Raw genomic sequence first — 7,192 nt, forward strand, 5'->3', positions numbered from 1 at the left:
GACCAAAATCACTTCTCATTGACATAGATGTTCAATGAAAACTGCGTCATTTTGTTCACAGAAAGATACTTGACAACAGGGCTGGATCGTGCTATTTTGACGGAGCTCTCTGTGAAGTGTTGCGCGTGTGTGTTGGCCTAAAGCTTTTTGTTGTTGTCATTTTGTCTGACCACAGCATGTTCTTCCACATGTTTGCAGTGCTGTGACAATTTGCAGAGCAAAATCTTCCTTGCTTTCTTTCAAGATTTCTTCTTGCAATTTTTTTTTAGAAAGGCCACACTGCAAAAACACAAAATCTTGCAAAGTATTTTTGTTCTAGTTTCTAGAGCAAATGTCTTAGTACACTTGATGTAGGACAAAGCCAACTTAAAAGCAACATTTTAGCAAGAAATAGGAGCTTTTTTTTAAGTCACTAATTCCTAAATATTGATGAAAAAGTGCTAGCTACATGAGAAATAATCTGCAAGTAGAGCAAAACATTTTAACTTACGATATGGCAAAAAATGTGTTGTTCCACTGGCAGATTATTTCACTTATAACTAGTACATTTTAATTAATATCCAACTGGCAGTATTACGAAAAACTTTCTTTTTTGAGCTTTACATCATGATATAATGTTTTTCCCTCATCAAAAACATACCTGAAGTGTTGCCTTGATTCTTTCATGCATGTTTGAGAAATCCTTTAATTTCCTGTGGACACAACATCCAGATGTGCAAAAGGAAGAAGCTTCTCTTCCTGCAGTTTCCAAGTTTCGAGCTTCCAACCACAGAAAGCACCCATGTCTCCTGCCTTCCCCACTCAGTCCCTTCAGACTAGCCAGCAGCAATTAGCAATCACCTGATGGAACTGCTCATTTGCTGAGCTACTTCTCACTGCAAATCTGGCTAAGGGTTACTACAGGAGCAATGTTGGGATGACTTCCTGAAGGGAAAGTTTTCAGAATGAGCAGGAGTTTTTAAAGAGGCAATCTCTCAATTTCAGGGTGTAAAGTATTTTTTAACAACTGGAAGTAGCATAATTACTTGACTGTGCAATAAAATGGCACTGTGTGCTTGGAAAACACATAATACTGTCCCTTTAAGAAATTGTTGACTGAAAACTTAAGCTCCTCTATCACGTTGAAAAGTTACCTTTAAGTTGATTTTGACTTATTTCAAGCATACTAAGATATTTGCACTAGAAATTAGACCACAAGTACTTGGTAGGATGTGCCGAGTACAGCTAAGAATTGTCCTGCCTGCACTGTAAGCTGCAGCACCTCCAGTGTTACTACGGCCGGCGGCCATTTCTTGGTAGATCTGCAGGTGTGCCAGAACAGGTGCTTGTGAGATAATCTAGGATAGGAATCTTGCTTTATAACATAATCCTGTTTTAATCTAATCCACAAGTTTCTTCCTGAAGTATCACAGAAGTGTTGTACTGTAACCACACATGAAAAAGTTTAAGAAGTGTGATTAAAATGGTCTACATGAGGAGGTAAATCAAATTATATCAGCTGCGAGCAATGAAGAACAAGAACTCAAAGCGACACGAGCTAAAAGCAGTTTATTAGCAATGCCACACTCCTGAAAAATGTGGATGAGGATGAAGAGAGGGAAAAAGATCTGTGAACAGAAACCTGTTTGACTAAATGAAAAGATACCAAAACCCTCAGTCGGTTCGGAAGAATCAGGCGGGTTCAGCGAGAAAAACTGGCCACTCTACGGAGCCTGAAACAGCTAGATTTCTATCGTCTATCTACCCAAACACTTCCTTTTGTCTCCGTGGGATGAGTGTCTTCACGCATAGCGAGGAGTGCCTTCTGCTGTTTAAAAAGAAAACAGGCAAAGTGTTGAATGTGTAAAGACAGGCAGATCTTTTACCATGACGGGGAATTAGTTCAACAGTTTGACCTTCTCTGAAGCGAGTCCCTTTGGTGCAAAACGTTGAACCGAATGCAGGATCCAGGAGAATCTTTGCACACGAGGGACAAATCTAAAAAAAACCCAACTCAATCTTCAAGCCTGAGGAAGGAGATGGATATGATATGATCAAGGCCAGATAGACTAAATTTACAAAATAATGGTCAAACGTGATAGTGGCATAAAACACAAAAACACCCTTTTAGCAAAAAGGGATTAATATACCTCAATGTCAAAGTCATAAAGAAGTGATTGGTGTGCCAATATATTCAAGTCCTATAAGTTGCGTTTTTCATTCTACTGTAAAGTTTAGCTAAGTGGACATCAAATGCTCTCACCAGGCAGTGTTTTTCCAAGCGCTCTTTGAAATATCACATTGGAAATTTCTGTTGGAAACTGCAAAATTTGAAATAACTTCTTTAGTTTCACAAAACGGTTCTTAAGTTTGAGGTGGCTTTTGGCTTTTTCAAAAAGCCAAAATAGGCGCCTCTGTACTCGATGAGTCCATCCTCAAGTTAAATAACATTTTCACATGGAGGTAAGAATATGGAAAAAACCTGCTTTGATTTGATAAAATAATACACATATCTGCTTTCTTGAATGTTCTATTTATGTGTCTGTCTGGAGTCTGGTGGGTCACATAAAAAAGCTATGGCGGGCCGGTCTTGGCCCCTGGACCTTCAGTTTGACAACGGAGCTCTAGAGAGACGTAAATAGAGCCTTAAAAAAAAGGAAAAAGTTGTGTACTTAAATATTATTTTATTAATTAAATCAAAGCGCTTTTTATCTTTATTTTGCCTAATTACAACAATGTGAAAAATTTCCAATGTTATTTGACTTTAAGAAGTTAAAGAGACACCTGTTTATTGATTTATTTATATTTTAGCAGTTTAATAGATAGTGTTATTGATACATTTTTACCACAATTGGCCCTTGGAGTGCATTCATAATCATTATGAGGCCCCTGCTCCACATGGCTTACCACAATTTACGTTACAGCTTTCTTCCACCACGACGTTCCTCGGATGCCGGATTTGTGGCTCCTGAGACCGACGGTTGTCAACAGATTCTCCCACCTGAACCGTTCGGTCAGAAACTTCTGATTGGATTTGTTTTGCGGCTGCAGCGTAACAAGAGAACATTTGAGAACATTCGCAAGGCTTTCTTGCCCCGAGCGTGGACTGAAATCAAATACGGGCCGACGTTCACTAAGCCCAGTGAACTGACTTCCTTCACTCCCTCCACCCTTTTACAGCTGTCCAGCTTTTACTGTCCCACCGGCTAACGTCCCTCACTCGGGCTCCCTCTGAGAGAGACTGTGTCTCCTCCGGCTCGTCTCGTGATCGCCGGCCTCGGTCGGAATGCCAGCTGGACCCGGAGGCTCTTTGAGCGGCCCGCCGGGTCGTCGAACGGTGGCTGAGAAGTTGCAGGCCTGCTGTCGGTTTAATGTCTGCCAGAACCTTTAAAACTCACTCTGATCCAGAGATACTCCTGGCTTTATCACACCCTGGAGCCAGCAGTGCGGGTTTAACTGCTTTCACCGGCTCGCATGGACTTAAATCACAAACCTCCTGAACGTTTCACGCTATCCACGCTGTATGTCTTCCCAGCGAATGTCAGTCTGAACATCTTTGTCAAGGTGCAAATGGTAAACTTTAGATCCTCTCTGCTTTAAGAGCATGGTGAGCTGGTTGTAGCCTACAGATTGAGGTCTTGTGCACACGTAGCCGGGTTTATATAAAAACAAATATCTCTGAGCTGGAGGTTGGGACTTTGAAATTCCTGGTAACGCACAAAGTGTGAAAAAGTTAATTGGAGTCATTTTCCAAGATGTGTGTATTTATGTTTTGATTTGGTGCCGGGAAAAAACCCCCAACAACTTCAAACTTTTAGGACTTTGACTGCACCAACTGCAGTTCTGTGGCCGATTGTTGATCTTTACAAAGCCTGACCTGCTGAGTCTTATTTTGCCCAATGCCAGTTTTTTTATTGTCCGAAAGGTGGCTAAATATACCAAGAAAGTCACTGAGTTGGCAACAGTGGGGTCACTAGTGTTAACTGCAAACTTGCAGACATAACCTGGTGGGTCGGTCTATCAATCAAACCTCTCTAACGGGAGAGCAGAAGAGGACAGTGGTTGAATTTTAGACCTTTACCAAGGTTGATAAGATCGGAGGATAAGATCGGCTTCGCATGCAGGTATCGGCTGATCCACCGATCTCCCAAAATTAAAGAAATCCGTGCAACTGGCGCACACCCAATTGGGATCAACTTTGTTTTTACATTCATCTTTTTTATTGTTATTTTTTTTCTTCTGGACCAAGTCGAGCCTCCGGCTCTGTAACGCGATCCCCCAGACGAGCCAACATCCAGGAGCAGAACAATGACACGTCACGCCCCCGCACGTCTCAGAGCTGCAGGAGTCACCGACGCCTCCAACCTCACATCCTCCCCACACGTCTGCCCTGGCAGCCGCTTTCATGGCAACATCTTCACCCCCACAGAACACGCCGAGAGCCTGTTCCTTCGGTGCCATTCAGCGCGTTGTGAGCCGCGCACAGAACGAAAACAGGCTGGCCTTTTAGCGTCCGAGTGTCTCGACACTCGTTCGCCGTGCTCTGAAAGGTTGCTGGTGCCGCGGCATCTCGTCTTATCTCCGGCCAACACGCCTGCCGTGACGAGGAGCTCCTCTGCCTCAGACAGGGCCAAGCTGCTGCTGCTGCTGGACAGGGAACCAGAGGAAGGGGTGGAAAGGAAAGAGAAAGAGGGGCGAAGGGGGTTGAGGTTAACTGCAGCAGGGGCGGCGCACAAACTGAGACAGGGGGCGGAGGAGGAGGCCCCCCCCTACAAGCGCCTGACGACCACTGACAGCTGAGCTTCCTCTCTCTGCGGGGGTTTCATGACCACAAACTGACACACTCCCTCACACACACACACGCATTGCTCCTGTTTAGCCATCTTCTATAACCCACTGGCACAAATTCTGACTACTCTCAGACTGCAACAGGAAGAGATTCACTTAGTCGAAAACACAAATATTTTTTTTTTACTCACTGTGCAAAGTTAAATCAGACCAACAATTTTTTCTGTTGTTTTAGGTCAGAATAGTCCAAACTATTTCAATTTCCTAAATGTCAGAAAACTTAGCGAGAAAATGTTTCACAGTATTTTTGTTTGTAACTTTCCTTGAATTTCAAACATTTACAGTCAGCCAGTATTTAATCTTTTACAATGTATGAATTGGGTCAAAGCTTTAGAGTTTTCTTCCACAAGCTTCTCATGATAGTTTGCGGGCGTTCTGGACCATTCCTCCGGACAGAACCGTTAACATATTTGTCTGTACTGTGAAAATACTCATTATTGAACAGTTTCAGCCTAAAAATGCATAGTATGTATTTAAAAAAATAAAGTCGCTTTACACTGTAAAGCGACTTTATTCAGAAAGTGTCATGGTAGGGTTATAGTTTTCAGTTTTTCATGATAGTGTAGTTTCATTTCGTTGTGACTTTTCGTTTGTCTAATTCAGTTACTTTTAATCAGTTTTTAAGAGTGTGTTTGCTAGTTTTTATTAGTTAAATACTGATTAATTTTAGCTTAGTTTTTATTGGCTATAGTAGTAGTTTTACCTTGTGTCCTGGTGTGTGGTCAAACGCAGCGGCGGGCGGAGCGGGAGCAACAGGTGAACGGGGGCATTTGGAGGAACAGAGCAAACGCTTTTGTCTCCTCCTTTGACTTCTGAACCTTCGCTGTCACTGCTGATATACACGAGGACAGCTGTGAAAATGATCCCCTCTCTGATTCACACATGTGGCGGCGAGCGTCACAGCCGTGCCAAAAATGTGCACAATTACAGTTTTTTTTTTTTCTGTCGTGCAGCACTAAAAGTATGTCACTGTTAGTGAACCTAAGTGGAAAGCTGCTGCTTGAGTCAAGATGTAGGAAGGAAGTGTTCACCATGCCACAGATAATGTCTCTGTGTTGGCTGGTTTTTGCAACACGGTGCTTTTTATGGGCCCTCTGAAGGTAAAAGTTTGAACAGGACATGTCCAGCATATGTGCGATCTGCAAAATGTAAAAGTCAGCGACAATAAATATGTTTAAATGAAAAAGGTTGTTTTAATGAGGAAAAAAAAGAGAGCCGGCCCAGGGTGCTGCGAGTTAAGCGGTTGCTTAGGGCCCCCCACACCACCAGAGGGTTCCAAAGAGCAAAAAGCAAGCATGATAAAAACAAATTGAATAACATTAAATAATTTAAACTCAACACCATTACAGATAGAAAAGGAATAGTTTAAAATAGTTTGTACAAAAATAAGAGGTTTTATTAACCTATTTACTAACAGAATTAGTTGCTGCCTCATTTAGGGACATATAAGATATTAAACTTGTTAACTTGTTTGTTGTAAATTTAGTGTTTAAATGTGGCACACTTAAATACCAATCTGCATTTCAAATTCCAAATTTCTACTTTTTAGTTTTCTAGTCTTGCAAGGTTCAAGTCAACATTCATATCAACACCAGTACAATAAATGATGCTGATAATAGGTATGTCACACATTTAGAGAAGGTGGTCGGAAAAGGTGGATGACGCTAAATGCAGGACAATCCTGGGGAAAAAAAGTTACAAAAAAGTGGCTGTTCACCTTCCAGTAGGACAAAAAACCTGAAATATCCAACCCAACTAGATCAAAGCGTCCCGATGTGTTAGTGAGCCAAAGCCTACATCCAATAAGAGTTTGTGGTAAATAGATGTTTATTGAAGCTCGATTCAAAACGAATTTGGAAAACACTTTGGTGTAAAAACACTTTCTGCTATAACTACAGCAAAAGATGATTCTACAAAATATGAACTCAGATGGGCTGAAATAAAAACCCAAATCACACTTTTTGGATTTTCCTTTTTTTTTTCTTTTCTTTTTAAGAAATGCATTTTATCCATCAACGTCACAGTTTCAGTAACTGACTAATGGTTTTTCTCGTAGTCACTTTTGCTTCCCCGAAGACAAACCTCCTTGCAACAAACCCTTGTTCTGGTTCGTTTGCACCAGCCCGCTTATAAAAAGCACTCAAATTCCCACCATATTCTGATCTGGGTCTTGGGAGCAGTTCTAGAAAACATGGCCATGACTCAGAGCCAAATTGGGGCATTATTTGGATCAGGCACGGGGGATTGTGTTGATCTAAACTGCAATATAAAATCCATCCTCTGAGATATTTTCAGCCTGAAGTTTTTTTTTCTTTTCTTTCTGCACCCACTTGTTCTAATCTTCTGCACGGGAACATCCACCTCC

General features: G+C 41.7%; 1 long non-coding RNA gene across 1 annotated transcript; it reads right to left on the reverse strand.

The window, feature by feature from the left end:
- Positions 1–1,529: 1,529 nt before the first annotated feature.
- LOC116710031 (uncharacterized) lies at positions 1,530–2,991 on the reverse strand. Its single transcript, XR_004337024.1, has 3 exons — positions 2,887–2,991; positions 1,896–1,977; positions 1,530–1,804 (listed from the first exon to the last, which is right to left on the reverse strand). It is a non-coding gene; the product is annotated as an uncharacterized LOC116710031 (long non-coding RNA).
- Between the last annotated feature and the right edge of the window lie 4,201 nt (positions 2,992–7,192).

Source organism: Xiphophorus hellerii, chromosome 20 (genome assembly GCF_003331165.1).
Source record: "Xiphophorus hellerii strain 12219 chromosome 20, Xiphophorus_hellerii-4.1, whole genome shotgun sequence".
In the NCBI taxonomy this organism is placed as follows: domain Eukaryota; kingdom Metazoa; phylum Chordata; class Actinopteri; order Cyprinodontiformes; family Poeciliidae; genus Xiphophorus; species Xiphophorus hellerii.